Source organism: Acomys minous (genome assembly GCF_964271855.1).
Source record: "Acomys minous genome assembly, chromosome: 3".
NCBI classification, from domain to species: Eukaryota; Metazoa; Chordata; class Mammalia; order Rodentia; family Muridae; genus Acomys; species Acomys minous.
In genome coordinates, this window is record NC_140485.1 from 131,351,757 (window position 1) to 131,368,560 (window position 16,804).

Sequence of the window (16,804 nt, forward strand, 5' to 3'; positions counted from 1 at the left end):
GGAAGTATCTTCTCCTGGGGTTAAATCCATGTCTAAAATGATTCGTATCTGCTGGGATGCCATTCTTGAGGACAAATGAATAGTACCGGCTTGTGTTGCACTAAGAACTGGATGTTTTCAGCGAACACTTCATTGTGGAAATGGGTATCTACTATATTGCCAGATTCAGCCTGGAGGGGACATGACTGAAGATGTCAGTCATCACACAGGCTTGCCAGTCATTCATGGTGACAACAAGAAACACTTGAAAACAAATGTGGGGTCCCCATTTAGGTAACGTCCTGTCAGGGCAAGTTCGCCTGACAACAGCAGTGTAATCCCCCTGACAGTAGCTCTAGTACTCCACATTTGGGCTGACTCCATTCATCAGAGGTATGACTGAATATGCTCAACCTCCTATGATACAGCTAAAACACCGGTAAATGCTGATGTTAAGACGTTATGGCTTGAATGGAGGGAGAAGACAAGAAAGCAAATAGCCAAGATGAGAGAGTTGAATGTTTCACTTGTGTATTTTCAGAAATGTTAGGTCTGTGTGTCTGTCTGTCTGTCTGTCTGTCTGTCTGTCTGTCTCTCTCTCTCTCTCTCTCTCTCTCTCTCTCTCTCTCTCTCTCTGCCTCCCTCCCTCCCTCTCTCCTTCCTTCCTCTTTTTTCTTTCTTTCTTTCTTCTTCTATTACATATTCCCAGTGAATTCAGGAAATCCTTGTAACAGGGTGTCCTGAGTTTGGAGGGCTTGTTAATTAGAAAAAGACTCCTTTGGCGGTATGCTTTTGGTGAAGATTATAGAATCCATTATGCTCTACTGATTTTGAAGAATAACAATCGCTTTAATCACACTGTTTTCATGGTGGCCCACAGAAGAATTTTGAGACTTCCTTAAAGAAAAAAAAAATACTATTAGCCCTAACAAAATTTTTGCTGCAACTGGAATTTAAAAATCAAACTTGATGTCCTACTGAAATTTAAAAGTACTCAAGGACTAATTAACCCATTAACTGCTGGCCTGGCAAAATTATACTTTTAGATGTACTTAAGTACCTCAAATGGCCCTTAGAAGAGTATCTTTGAACTTCTATACAGAATGCTGTATCTCTTTGACAGTATTTTCCATAGAAATCAGGAAGGTTTGGTCTGATTTAAAGATTATTTCTCTCTGAGCTGCCTAAGGAAGTTACATACAAATGGCTATGCTGATGGTGAACTGTGAATGCAACTACCAGGCTGATCTAAGTCAGCTTGTGAAGCCAGGCAAAGAGAGGCCTCCCCAGGGCTTATAAATGCAGGGGATTTCCTCCCATTCTCTGAACACAGACAAACCCATTGCAGCTCACTCATGGCCGTATCAGCAAGCATTGTTTCATGGAAGGCCTAGGGTGTGGGAACAAGTCTGCAGGGGACAGGGAACACATTCAAACCCAGGAGCAGAAGAAAGCAGATGCAGATCCACAGCAGGGGTGGGAGTGAGGTCTCTGTGTGTGACATTGGTGTGGATGGAGTGTGTGTGTGCACAGAGACACGCATATACATACATAAAGTTTACTTCGAATTATACTGACACATAGTGCAATTTTGAAGTAATAACAAAAAAGGGCAGTGATCTTATGGATATTTCTACCCATGCTTGGCCAGCTTAGATTTGCGTTCAACACACATAAGTCAATGTAATTTCCACAGGAATACTGTTTGATATTTTCCTTCACACTAATAAGTAAGATAAGGAACTGAGGACATAGCTTCGTTTGTAGAGTATTTGTCTACTACGCACAGAGCTCTGGGTTCGATCCCCAGTGCTGTATAAACAGGTGCAGTGGTGCACACCTGTAATTCTAGCACGCAGGAGGTGGGTGAAGTAGGACCAGGAGTTTGAAGTCCACCTCTGATGTGTAATGAGTTCAAGGCTAGCCTAGAATACGTGGGAGCCCCCATGTCAAAAAGAAAGGGGACAAAAGAAAAAGTACGGCAAAGGTGAGATAAGGAACACTGTGTTAGTGCGTCTCTCACTCTTCAAGCTGCAGTGGCTGATTTGGATCAGCCCATTAGTATCTAATGCAGTGTCGGGTTTCTTCAGTTGCATATGCTACCTCATTTATATTTATATTTATATATTTATATTATTTATATATTTACATATTTATATTAAGTCTGTATTGTTATTTACCCTATTGCTGGCTGGGACATGAAGGGGAGAAGGCAGACCTATGCTCACTGAGGTCCCTGCATAGCCTTAGCTAGGAAGCCCCAAGGGCCAGACATCTGATGGCACTCTCAGCCTAGAAAGCATGCTCCACCTAGGATGGCTCACTTCTGTGACTCCTAGCCACACTCAAGCCAGCTCTGGAGGGTCCCTAATTGGACCAGAGATTGCTATAGTAACCTGAGCTACCAGTTGGCTCTATCTCCTCTGCTCCTCCAGTATTTGTGCAAGAATAGAAGAGCTCTGCATCAATACTGACATCCCCTTGGTGACCGTTATGTCCACCCAGCCCTTCTTAATCCAAGGGAGGGGGATAAACCAATTCCGTATCCTGTTTCATGCCCTTTTGTTTGTTTGTTCTATATTTTTAAAAGATAGTCTGGCTATGTTGCCCAGGTTGCCATTGAACTCGCAGTCACCTGTCTCGGTGTCCCACATCAATGGGACTAGAGGTGTGTGCCACACAGTTGGCTTTTGATCATCTTTGAAATGGTCATCTCTTTTTCTACTTGACTTCCTTGTGTTTTTGTTTGTTTGTTTGTTTTGTTTTGTTTTTAATTCAAGGGTTCTTCTGTAGAGACATAGATACATGTTTTTATTCATAAAATTGTCATATACCTTCTTATGCCTAGTGAACCCAATCCTTGTGCTGGGTACCTGGGATGTTGGGCTGACTGAAACTGAAATCATGTCTTGTAGGGCCTATTCTCTGCAGGAGACAGAGATGGACAAGGTTATAACAGTTGTTCTTAGGAAGGATCAGCAAAGTCAAGAATGGAGAGAGAATGAGTGAAGATTAGGAAAGAAAAAGCCAGGTATCATGGTGCACGCCTTTAGTCCCAGCACTCAGGGAGGCAGAGGCAGGTGGATCTCTGTGAGTTTGAGGCCAGCCTGGTCTACAAAGCAAGTCCAGGACAGCCAAGGATGTATAGTGAGACCATGTCTTCGAAAAACCAAATCCAAAACAGAAACGACAATGATTAGGAAAGAGAGTTCTTTGCTTTACCAATCATCATCACTATCACCACCACCAACAACAACAACACCAACAACACTAACAACAACAACACAACTGCCACCACCAACACCAACAACACCAACACCAACAATACCACCATCACAGCTGATGCCAAATCTCTTCTGTTACTTTGCAAGGTAGTCAATAGCCCATTCATTCTGCTTCTGCTAAAAAAGGGGAAATCCTCAGACCCTGTGGATTGGCTCCCTAAAGCCTGGACATTAGCTCCCTGCTCCTTAGCTTTTCAACTTTAAAACGAATTTAATATTTTTGATTGTGAGCCCAACCTTGAAGGCTAAGTCACCTCTAGAGAAACCTTGTCTCAGTCCCCTCCACCGAAAAATGAACTTAGTAATTCTGAATGCCAATGAGACTGGTCACTACTGATGCTCAAAATGTTTCTGATTTTGGAGCACTCGGGATTTGGGATTTCGTATTTTCAGATTAGGGGCACTCATCCAGAAAGGGACATGCCATGCAAAATCAAAAAAAAAAAAAAAAGCAAAAACAAAAAAACAAAACAAAAACAAAAAACCCCAGCAGTAATGGGAAAAAGACCGCTGAACTCTCAAGCAGTTCATGCCAGATGAGGGATTCTCAGTTTTCAATAGTGTATTTGAGGAGGGGCTAGCAAGAACAATGGAGTCAGTACCTGCAAGGCTTGCGTGCAGCCGTCACCTGGTAAGCTGTCCTCACACGTTAACCCTAGTTAGGAGTGATGGGGATAACGAGTGCCTTTGGCTTGCCCAGAGACCTGCCTCCAAACTGCTCAATATCGGCATTCTCCTTCTGGCATCAGAAGAGTGTGACAATCTCTCAGAACCTCAGTTTCCCTCTGAGAAAATTGGGATCATATTAGCTTACCTAGGCTCAGAGGGTGTGTGTGTGTGTGTGTGTGTGTGTGTGTGTGTGCGCGCGCGCGCGCGCGCGCGCGCGCACACACACTAATCAGTTTGAACAAAGAGAGAACAATTTGAAAACTAGGAAGTGTTTCGGCTGGAGATGGTGGGATCTGGTTACAGCCGGGACCCAAACCAAGCTACCCGCAGAGTCTGATGTTGAATGTTCTTTGCTAGGGTGCCCACTTCTGTTCCTGTGACATCTCGTCAGATGGATACATTATAATTTGATTCACAGTGCCTTGCCACAACATTGCATCCCGTTCTGCCCTGTTGCTGTGGTTGACTTCATGTGGCTGATGACAGAGGCAAGTCAGAGGTCACCTCCCATTTCAGTCCCCTTCCCTTGCTGTGCACCTGGACATGACTCCCCTTCTACAGGTCTGTCCCCTTCTTGAATCTGTTTGCAGGAGCCAGCCAAAGCGGCACACTAGTTGAGGATGAGCAAGGGGGCTGAGATTATCACATGGTCAGAACTGGGCGTTTGTCAAAGGAACACATCTTGATAAAAACAGTCCGCCACAGAGGAGCATTATCTTCTGGGCTCTAATCTGGATATGGGAACGAGTGTCCACTTTAACCCAAAGGGAAAGAATAACCAGTTAGTATGTTATACCACCCGTCATGACCCAGAACAAGCACTCTTAGTGACAGGCTTGCTTTTGAAATTTATTTTTTTTAAAAAAATCAGAATGTGTGGAGATGCCAAGTTGTATTCAGCATGTGGATGGCTTGGTGGGTCACCCATCCTGTCCTTTATCCCAGGGGACAGTCTTTAAAGCCAAGGCTTCTCAGGCCCTGGAATAGGGAGTGGTACTGCAGGATTCTTCTACTGCACTGCCACTTTGGGACAAGCAAGGGCTGGGGCCAAGGGCCAGCTATCAGACAGGCCATGGGCATTCCTGGCTCCTCTCTGCATAAAATGAATATGGGACTCTCTGTTCTGTCCCCTGGTCCCTCCCAAAGGGACCCCTTCAGGAAAATCTGCATCTAGAGTATGTACTGGGAGGAATACCCTTCACCCACAACCCCTGGTCACTCAGGCTGCAGGTGTTTTATCCTAACAGGAAACTGGATACCTCTCCTTTAGATTGAAATAAGAAATCAGTGTTGGTTTCAAGGGACCCGCACACATGCACACATGCACACACCTTAGTGTCCAAGATTGTACTAGGGCCTTTTTCTTTCTTTCTTTTTTGAGACAAGGTTTCTCTGAGTAGCCTTGGCTGTCCTGGACTCACTTTGTAGACCAGGCTGGCCTCGAACTCACAGAGATCTGCCTGCCTCTGTGTCCCAAGTGCTGGGATTACAGGCGTGATCCACTATGCCTGGCTGTGCTAGGACCTTTTATGGGATAGGAAACAGATGGGAATTTTATAGGTGCACCTGATTCTCTCAAAGAGAAAAGCCTGGTGACCGTGTATTGTTCCTTTTGTGTCCAGTTGACACGGATTATTAATTAGCATCTTTATTTTTCCTGTGGGGAAATGGGCTGTGCCTTGCTGAGACCATTTCTGAGGCCATGTATGAGGCATCCCGTGGGTCAGAACACGTTGTTGCAGTTTCGCTTTCCCTGACCCTGATCTCCCTGTAGCTGCTCCTCAGATATCTAGAAGGAAAGCCAGGTCTACACCACCCAGGTCTACACCACTGTGCGCTGCGCAGGTGCAGACAAAAAGAGAAAAACAGGTGGGGAGGCTTTATTCTTCTGTTTCCCAAGTTAAGTTGCCTTGACAAGATCACCTGACAGCTTTTGTTAGCTGTGTAGTGAGGCCCTGTGGCAGTGGCCTTCAGTAGTGGAACTGCAAAGAGCTGGGTGGTCGAGTTCTTTCACTGCCTGCCTCCCCATCCACGAAGGAGGAAGCTTGTCAGATGCCTGACAAATATTGCAGGCTTGGCAAGTGTCTAGCTTGTCTATGGCATTCTCCTGTGATGGTCTCGGGAGGAGACAGGTAAGCTGGGACAATGTCTCAACATCAAGAGCCTTCAGAGTGTGGCAGTCACAGCAGCTTTATTGGCCTGCACTGGGCCTGCACCAGACTGAGCCTGGCAACAGCTCATCACTGATTGAGGAGGGGCTCTTAACCCCCACCCCCACCCCCACCACTCTGAATGAATGGCAATGAGTAGATGCGGGGGTGGGGGTGGGGGTGGGGGTGGGGGTAGGGGTGGGGGTGGGGGTGGGGGAGTCATGGCCTTCAGTTTCGCAGCAAACCCTAGTGAACCCAATGGATAGTTCCAAACGTGTTGTAACGATCATGATTAAAGTCAGAGGGTCACAAAAAGAAACAAAATGACAAGAAAGGAGAAAGGATCCTTTAGGGACAGGGGAGGGAGATTAAAAGCGGGGATAAAAAGGTAAACAGATGCTGTTGTTACACTTGTATGAAACCGTCAAAGGACAAGTTTAATTAATACAAATAAGCCAAGAAGGGAGAGGAAGGAGGACGAGAAAGGAAGGAGGGGGAGGAGGAAAACACTAGAGGAGAAGGAGGAGGGGGAAGGAGGAGGGGGAAGAGAAAAGAGGAGGAAGGAAGAGAGGAGGGTGGGGGAGGGGAGGAAGAGGAACACCGGCAGCAGATTGTCCTCACTTGTCACCTAGAGTGTGGCCGTGGCTCCACTTGGGAATAGACAGTTCTAGCAAGCCAGAGTCACCCCAGGCCTTTCCTGTTTGGGCGTGCGTTCTGATCTCATCAGCCATTACCTCTGGCTTACTCTCCAGCCCTGCCTGCTAGTCTCCTGACTCTTCCTCTGGGAGGTGAGCTGTTTTCCATCCTGCTCAGTTTGTTTTGGGGTGTTAGTTCTCCCTCCCTCCCTCCCTCCTTTCCTTCTGTCTCTGTCTGTCTCTCTCTGTCTGTGTGTGTGTGTGTCAGAGAGAGAGAGACAGAGACAGAGAGGGAGAGAGAGAGAGAGAGAGAGAGAGAGAGAGAGAGAGAGAGAGAGAGAGAGAGACCTCAGCAGTTTACACTGAATGGTCATTTATGCCAGCTGTGCTGCCCACAGAAAGTCGTGCAGGGAACACTGAGTGGCTACTGAATTTCTCACACATTTCCCTATGACATGCCCTAGCCTCTGCTTGCAGAACTCTCTCCCAGTTGTGCCCCATCACAGGCCTGTGTATGTCCCTGGCAGACTGCAAATACTGCAAGGCTTAGGCAGCCTGATACCTTCCCTTAGACACTCTCTAACTTTGCCCGTCTTTCCCAGCCGTCCCCAACCTTGCCACTGCTGTCCTTCAAATCTCTCATTCCAATACCTGGGTCTCAGTTTCCCTGTTTGTAACGCTCTCCTAGCATGACTGTGGAACACAAATGAGTTTTAAAGTACACAGGAACTTGGAGGGTTATTCTCCATGGTCACCGTGAAAGAGGTCAGAGTCACTGTGGAAACGAGTCCCTGGGCATGTGTGTGAGGAGGTTCCCACACGAAGTTCAGAGAGATAGGAAGACCTGCCATAAATGCGGGCTGTGCCATCCCCTGAGCTGAGGTCCAGAGCTAAATAAAAGAGGAGAAAGCAAGCCGAGCCTTCATGTCTTTCTGTTTCCCGACTGTGGATGCAGTGTGACCAGTCACCTCACACTCCAGCCATCATACCTTCCCTACCTTAGTGGACTTTACCATTAAACTGTGAGCCAAATGTGCCCATCCTTTCTTAGGTTGTCTTGGCCTTGTATTTTGCCACGACAGTGACATAAGTAACTGGTACAAGACCTAACCCAAAATGAATGCCAGGCATCACCATAAACAAAAGCATTTAATCGTATGTCTCTCTCCTCCCAACTCCTCATGCATAGAAGTCTTACCCACCTCATGGTACCACAGTGTGACTGCTGCAGGGCGGTGTCTATGGAGAGCAGTTTTGCTTGTGCAAATGACAATTGGGTACAGCTATGAAGCTGCTGACAGGCAGAATGATCCATTCGTCATGGTTGCTTCAAACATGTTTTTGGATTCCCATGTAGGTTAAAGGAATAAGACAGGCAGTTACAAAAAAAAAAAAAAATCCATTCTCTGGCACTTCCGTATATTTGTGGTTTTGTTCTGCTTTCACTCGTCATCGCCATCAGGCTCACTTTCACGACGGCAGGCAGGGGTGGCTGGTCTCTAATGAGAGCACTGATGTCTACAAGGATGGGACCCTTCTTTGAGTACCTTGCTCCAAGGAGGGGCTCTGTACATGAAAGGCTTAAACCAGAAGTCCCAATACAGTGGGTTCTCTGAGGTGAAACATTCCCTTGAGCCATCACAGATGGTCCACAGAGAAAGACCAGCTTCTGAGACGGGTCCCTCAACGTGAGGCTGGATGGTAGTAGGAAAAAAAAAATGTGTTTCTCTAATGAGCATTTGAGGAAGTATGATTTTATACAGGCCCCGTGCTGGCTGTGGGTCAGTGGCGAGGGAAAGCTCTGGGGAAAGATCCATCCATAGAGTCTGGTTGCTTCTGCTCACTGGGGTTAGCAGTAGAGATACATGTAGGGGACCCTGACTGTCGCTGTCGTGGGATCAAGTCAAAGTGTCAACATACTTTTGGGGCTGTGAAACAGTCTCTTGTTGGCTCCCTTCATCTCCTCACCCACAACCTCTGGCTCTTGTCATTAGATTTAAGACACAGCAGAGATTTTACTGGATCAAAGTCCAACTTGAATGAAATAAAAGCCTCTGTGTGTGTGTGTGTGTGTGTGTGTGTGTGTGTGTGTGTGTGTGTGTGTTTTAATACAAATGAATGTAATGGATGAACTTTGACCAAATCTCGGACCCAAACCACCACCTCCATAAAGGGCCTCTGTTACTTCACTGTGAGTTCACTAGAGACATCACAAAAAGGACCAAAGAAAGGGTGGCATAAACCATCAAAGTTTATTTCTTACCTTTCTGGAGCTTAGCATTCTAAGAAAAAGGTGCTGGCAGAGTCTGTTTCTTTGCACACCTCTCTGCTTAACTTACATCTTCTCTTTTTCTCCTGTCTTCCACTTGTCCTTTCTCTGTGTCCTAATTTCTTTATATAAGGGCACCACTATGCTGGACTGGGGTCCACTCTAATGACCCCAATTCAAAGAAATCACTCTTTAAAGAACCTATACTAGCAGCTACCGTCTCAGGTACTCAGGGATAAGAGGGTCACATACAAAATTTGTGGGAGACACAGTACAGCCCAGGACAGACAGATAACTGGTGAGCTCTGAACACAGTAAGACGGTAATATGGAATTCTTGTTAATTTCTTAGGTGTAATGATGGATTGTGGTTCAGTGAGGAAGTGGTATTTGTGGGGTTCATGGTGAAAATGTAGGGGAGGATGGTGGAGAAGTGCTCCTTAACTTCAGGTGTTCTCTGTTAGCAGAGCCATTTGTGGGGACTGAGAAAACTGATATAACAGGGTGGAGCGATGGGGAGGTAATACAGCAGAGACAACTGACAAGAGTTATGGGAGGAGGGAGCTCGTATGTGCTTCCAGGAAGGAGGCATGAGCAGAGACGCTGTGGATTTGCAGAAAGGAGGTGTGGCTGCTTCAGGGGCTCTAGGCAGAGGTTCAGAGGGCCTCAGCTGGCTGTGATGGCTCCCCAAGGCATGCAGGCTGGCTGTGCTACTCTCCAAAGGTGTAAAGTACCTGTGGCCAGCCGCCAGTGTGCATTCGTGTGTCTGTCTGAAGGGGTTGGCGCCCCTCTGAAAGGCACTGTCTCTGCTCCGTCCTGAACCTCTCAGGTGAAGGACACCATGCCCACTCTTGAAACACCCACTTCTGACCATCATGGGGCTGCGCTTGTGCACTACTGTTCTGTGTTTTCTTACTTGGTGGTTTTGCTGCGACGCCAGCTAAGCATTATGGGATAGGTAAGGAGGGGGTCCAGGAATAGGTGCTTAGCAACTCCATTCCAAAAGGCTCAAAGGCACATGAAGAACAAAGGTCCTTAGCTTAGAGACTGTAAGAGTCAATATCCCCCAGGTATTATAGGTGAATGGGGCACTGAGGAGAAAAGATGAAAAGCCCCTGCTGAGTCTCTGGGCACGACCAGTTTCTTGTAATAGATCAAGACAGAGTTTGTCCTTGGGCTTCTAGAACTGTGATTTAAAAAAAACAGGCTAAGTCATGAAGCCTCTTACATGTGTCAAATTTAGGACAAAGCATTTATCTAAAAGGTGAAAAATATCTAAGTCTTGAAAGATGTTTCTGTAGCAGTCAGAAATGGAAACTTTTTCATCACCTTTCTTCCTATAATTTATAAGCTCTGTAGGGAGCATGTGTTTGTGACAGGCTGCAAGGCCTCACTCACTTCTGTATTTTTGTTGTTGTTGTTGTTTTGTTGTTTTGTTTTTTGAGATAGGGTTTCTCTGTGTAGCCTTAGCTGTCCTGGACTCGCTTTGTAGACCAGGCTGGCCTCGAACTCACAGCGATCCACCTGCCTCTGCCTCCCGAGTGCCGGGATTAAAGGCATGCGCCACCACGCCCGGCTTCACTTCTGTATTTTTCTAGCTTTGTTCCATCTTCTGTTGTCACTGAAGTTTTTCTTTGTTCAAAACTAAAAGGGTATCAGGGCTTGTTCTGTTAAGAGTGAGCCTTGTCACAGTCTATGGGGTATCAGTCTCATGGTGAAGAGAAACAAAATTCAAATTAACAAATAACGATGCCCTTTGTTGTTTTCTATTTTTATTTGCTTATTTATAAGCATAGGTATGTGTATGTTAATGCCGTATGAGTCAGGGTGCCCAAAGAGGCCGGAGATGCCAGATCTCCTGGAGTTGGAGTTATAGACATGTGAGTTGTGTGATGTGGGTGTTGGGACTCGAACCCAGGTCCTCTGTGAGCAATACCTGCTCGTAACTGCTGAACCATCTCTCCAATCTCCCCCTACTACTTTTGTGAATTAATCCCAATGTAATTTTATAAAGAAAACTCAACTACTCAATTTCCTTCGGGAAATTTCCAGCTTTTACTTGTTTTCTGACCTTAATCTTAATTTTCAAAAGATCTTTATTTATAAGGCTAACAAGATAGAGATGGTTCGGCCACTAAGAGTGCTTATTACCCTTGAGGAGGATCCAAGTTTAGTTCCTAGCAGCCACCTCAGGCAGTTCATGACTACCCATAAATCCAACTCTTTAACACCTTCTTCTGGTCCCTGTGGGCCCTCACACACGTGTGTCCATATGTACACACGGGGGCACACACACACACACACACACACACACACACACACACACACACACGACATCCTGAAAGTTTTTATTATTCTACAAATAAGGAGATTCACTGCATTCAACACGGGCAAGCTATTTTGTTGTAATATAGCTACTTTGTTAGCACAACAGGGTTGATGGTGGTGGCTATGCACGCACTCTTTCTTCTGCAGAGGAAATCTGTGAGCCCCTTAATGGGGCAGGCACCTTTAAGTGCAAACTCTAATATTAACACACCTTGGAAGTGCCTTGTCCTTCTCTTCAGTGAAATGTTGATGAAATCTGAGCATGCCCAGAGGTGTTCCTGTCTGCCATCTTTTGACACAGTCAGTACATGCCCCAAATTGTTCCTGCCTACCATCCTAGCCTTTCAAACACACACTCATAGCCTTGAGCCGAGCACAACCCAGAATGCACCCACCACCTTTCATTCTTGGACTATGACTTTCGACTGAACGTGCGTGGGAACACACGCTTTAACTGCGTACTTAGAAATGTGCCGGCTCCTACAGTGTTTCCCTATATAAATATTTATGGGCTCCCTTCATAAAATCTCCATACTTTCCACATTGAAGGACAACATTGCTTTGAAATAACTCCCATGCTTTCCCTACCTGCCCCTGGGAATGAGCCTATCTCCACTCATAAAGGAAACAATAATAAAAAAAAGGGGGGGGCGGCTTTAGGGGGTCTGCAAGGATGACCTTAGGTTCAGTGTATCCTACACTAACGCAGAGAGTTCATCTTTTACGGCTGCAGGAAGTACGTGAGTCTTGCCTGGGGAACTGCTTATAACTATCTGCGTCAACATCTGCTCCTGCAGTTAGGCGAGATCAGCCCTCTCTGCCCCTGCTCTCCCACTGCCCCTGCCTTGAACGCCATTAGTGTTTATTGCCGTCTGTGATCATTAGAAACTTAAATCCACAATTACAGAGATAGTAATAAGGAACCACTGCCCTCTTGCTTTCCAAAAGATGTTCCTGTGTAACATCAGGGAGTTTTATGGGGTGTACGGCTTTAAGCTATGTTCTCAGAAATGGTATAAAATGTATATGCAATCACATGAAGGTGGAATTTTTATAGAGAACCTGCTCTTGTAAGAGTGAGTGTCGTAAGTTTAACTCCTCCTCTGTCTGCCATATGGACAACAGATTGAACCCAAAACAAATGTTGTACCGGCCTGGTAATCCTGTAGCGACCATCAGTGGGAACGCAGTTGCTGGGGTAATGGCTGGGTATTTGAACTGCCACTTTCCGAGTCTAAGTCCTATTCTCCCCAGAGTGGGCTTATTCTGTTTTGCCATAAATTGCCACCACTGCTTAATATGTGTAGGTGGTCTTTTTTGGGGGACTGAGGGGGGGAGGGATCCATTTTAAGGAGGATGTTGAGCTAGGGGAAAGCCCTTGGCTGTAGGAAGAGTGGAGTGGCGGCTTTGTGCAGCTAAAGCTTTAATCCTGGCTTCTCTTTAGAGCTCATGGAGATCAGTTTTCAAAGTGCTCTCAGCAAATGGATGTTTGTTTGAGGATGGTACGTAGGTGAGAAAACATGTAAACACTGACACACACAGACGTACAGACACACAGACACGGAGATATGTGAGTGTGAATGTGCGTGCACACACACACATGCACGTACTTACACATGCATGTGCACATGCACCCTTACTCTGCTATGTTATATTATTCCTTTTCAATCAGAATTATGTCTAGACTTGATTCGAGGAACTCGGGCCAGTGATGGGGGGAGTGGAGGTTGAGTTCTTGTAGCTCAATGGAGATATGCAATTTTCCGCCCCTACTATTGATGGTATTATAATTTTTCAGGGAGAATAAAGCAGTTCACAGATCACTGATTTATCCTGAAGGATAGGAGCATGTACTGTAACAATATCCTCGGGTGACTGACAAGCACCCTGGTGTGAGAGAAGCCATGCCCAGGTGTGGAACGTGGATGGAGCACCATCATCTCCGTTCTCAGGTGGTGATGCTTAGAGAGCCTGATGGCAGTGGAGATGGAGATAGCACGCGAGCAGGCAAGAGAAAGAGAAAAAAATCTCAGCTGAGAGAGGAGAGAACAGATGGGGAGGAGATGCCTATTGAGACACTGATAGTGAAGAAACAGGAAGAGCAGCCTTCCAGGGGCGTTCTAGAATACTGGCCTTGGAGGTCATTTGCATGCGATGGGTAAGATTCCAGGCACCAGTCTGGAGCTTGTACTTTCCCTACCTGTGAGCAGGGCTTCCTATGGCCAATCTGAATGTAAGGACTGGGCACAGATTACATGGCAGCTTGAAGTAAAATCTTCTGAAAAAGCGTTTAGTGATTTTTGACCTAGTATTTCCATTTAGGGGAAATGCACTAAACAAAGGAAACTTTGGATACACTTGATCCTACTTACAATTTTAAGCCCCCATAACATTAAACTGACCTAATGTTTCAACACTAGAGGGTAGGACAAATGTACGGCACACTCATACACAAGACTGTTATGAATAGTTGAGATTTCTCATGAAATAGCAAGGCTAAAAGAAAGCCTTTAAAATCTGTGAGGAAGAATGAAGTCAACATTGAGTAACCCACAATTTTTAAAAGATCAGTATTATATAGAAAGTCAATGCCACGTGGAAAACAATGGCAGAAAATTAACCCACAATAGGATTTGACACTTGATTTTCAATATAGTCCTTTTACTTTTTGGGGGATTTATGCATTGTTCAAGATTTTTACAACCAGGGAAAAGTTACTTTATTTGTTCAGTATAAATTAAAGATAACTGTCTGGACGGGCTTTTCCTAGCAACAGTGGTTGGCACCATAGGCCATCTGAGAGAGTCATTGGAGGTATGTTTCCTCATGTGTAAGTTAGTATCCTGTAGCTGGGAGACCAGTGGATGAGGACCACCAGGGAACAGGTCCTGCTTAGCATGTTGGCTTTGCTCTGGGTACAGCAGGACGTCCCCAGAGGAGCTGGGACCCATCCTGAATGTGAAAAGAAAGCTACTGGCTTCTGTGTGGCAGCTCCATCACAGAGACACACAGGTGTCCCTCAGGAGAGGAATAAAACAAACAAACTAACAAGGGATGAAGCCAAGGACGTTAGCCTAAACATCCAAGGGTTGTTGGCATTGCAGTTTGTGCTGTTGGCTGAGGCTATAAATGTGGGAGAGAGACAGGTTCTCAAGGATGAGGAATTAAGAGTCTGACTTAGTCCTGTTGGCTCTCAAACAGGCCTTCAGTGTATGAACCCAGGACTAAGAAGAGAGCCAGGGCAAGAAGCACCCAGGAAACTATCAGCAAAGAGATGCCTTGTGTAGCCCTGGTGATGACATCTCTGAGAGTCAGCGTGGAGAGAGGCTGACCGTAGGTCACATTAGCACCTCCAGGGTGGGATGAGAGGAAAGACCTTGCCCAGGAGAGGGGGAAGGAACAGCTAGCAAGAGAGGAAAGGCTGGGGTGCGTGGAACCTCAGAAGCAAAGGAGAGAGATCGCATTGTAGCAGCTGAAGGGGGGGGGGCGGGGTAAAGAGCCAGCCACATCCTTTGCAGTGATGAAGTCATTGGTGACCCGAATAAACCATTTCAAAGGAGTCGGGGGAAGGATAAAAGACTGAGCATTCCTCTTGCTCAGAAGAGAATATGGAAACTCAACCCAGACTAAATATCATGACCCAGAATAAGAAGAAAAGGAAAACCTCCTATGCCCAAAGTCTAAAGGTTTATAGATTTCAGTTCCACTCTCAGTGTCCACATCATCTCCAGGGTCCCAGGCTCAGGTCATTGTCTGCCGTGCTTGAAATAGATGTCAACATGAGCTTCACATTTGCAGATACCTGCACAGTGTGACATGTGGTGACAAGTCACCACAGCGTCTCTATCTTCCTTGAGCTGAAGAGAGTGGTTCTGCCTGCCCTGCATCAGCTCCCTGGGATGCTTTCCAAGATGCTTCCAGGTGATACAGAAGACTTGGAAGAGTGAAGCATCGATGGATGTTATTGTCCTTTGGGCATTCCGTCCCCTATGCAAAGGGAACACTAGAACAAAAAAGGCCCCAGGTAACAAGCAGGTGTCTTAGTTAGGGTCATTGCTGCAACAAAAATAAGGCCAAAAAGCAAGTTGGGAAGGAAAGGGTTTATTCAGCTTACACTTCCAGATCATGGTTCATTATTGGAGGAAGTCAGAACAGGAACTCAGCAGGGCCGGAACCTGGAGGCAGGAGCTGATGCAGAGGCCATGGAGGAGTGCTGCTTACTGGCTGGCTTCCCATGGTTTGCCTGCCTGCTTACAGAACCTAGGTTTACCAGCCTAGGAATGGAACCACCCACAGTGGGCTGGGCCTTCCCTCATCAATCACTATGAATTAAGAAAATGCCCTACAGCTGGATCTTATGAAGGCCTTTTCTCAACTATGATTGCCTCCTTTTAGATATCTTCCGTTTTACACACAGACGGTGTAGTTGACAAAAGGCTAGCCAGCACGTATACCTTACACCTCACGTGGTCTGACAAAGCCCTGAGAGATGGACATGGAGTCTATGATGGGGACATCTTTAGGTCACTCAAGATAAACCCAATGTACCTGAGGAACCAAGGGCAGTGAGAGCTCCAGGAAAATGCAAGTTCTAAGCTAGGGTTTCAGATCACCTCTTCACTTGCGGGGATGGACTCCAGGCCTCCCCCATCCTGGCCCCTCCACTTATAGATACTTCTGAAGCTTGGCTAGAGGCTCCTGGAAAGGTTCGAGTTGTCTGGCTTTCTGTTACTCTAACAAATATCTGTGATGACCGACTGGCATAGGAAAAAGCTCCACTTGGTTTCAGAGCTTTGTGAGTCTCAGCCCATCGTTAGGTGGTCCATATTGCTTTGGCTGAGGCAGCATAGTACAGGGGGTCAGAGCAAGTCGCAGAGACACTTAGCACATAGCCAGGGAGACAGACAGAGAGAGATAGAGAGAGACAGACAGAGAAGGGAGATAGGGTCCCACAGTGCCCTTCAAGAGCATCCCCAGTGACCTAAAGACTTCTCACTCTTCCCTTCACCTTAATGTTTTCACCATCCCCCAATATTGCCAACCCAGAACCAACTCTTAAACACATAGACCCTCTGGTCATTACAGATCCAAGCCATAGCAGAGTGGGTGGGGGGTGGGATGAGGCCAGAGAAAGGAGAGCATGGAAGGTGTGGGCTGCACAGAGGGTGCGCATCGATGGAGAGCACTAGGGAGCTGGAAATGGAACTCTCTAAAAAGGGAGCTTTAAGGGAGAGGTTCTCTGCCCCGAGTGTCCCAGGGTAGTCCGCCTGCTTTCCCTGCCGTCCGCTGCAAGCCTGCCTTCAGAGCTTCTCTGTTCTCCTGCTTCTGAGAATCAAGCTTCCAGAACTTTCTGGTTCTTATGACGATGGGTATACCACACAACTTCCAGGACTCCAGTTCCTAAGGCAAGCATGTGGTATTTCTGACATTCTTGAAGAATTTTTGTTGCAAGTAGGAAAAGGTCAATAGTTGAAAGCTCTCTTGTAAAAAT

At 46.3% G+C, this 16,804-nt stretch overlaps 1 protein-coding gene across 8 annotated transcripts in view; it reads left to right on the plus strand.

Annotated features, from left to right (window-relative positions):
* The window catches only part of PLEKHG1 (pleckstrin homology and RhoGEF domain containing G1), a 211,379-nt gene that overhangs the window by 17,963 nt on the left and 176,612 nt on the right, over window positions 1–16,804 (plus strand). The window contains exon 1 of one of the 8 annotated variants that reach the window (XM_084777822.1): window positions 6,043–6,064. The exons of the other annotated variants lie outside the window; for them this stretch is intronic. The gene's annotated coding sequence lies outside the window, so the exon portion shown is untranslated. Of the gene's footprint in view, window positions 1–6,042; window positions 6,065–16,804 lie in introns of those variants that run through there. 8 annotated transcript variants of the gene reach the window in all.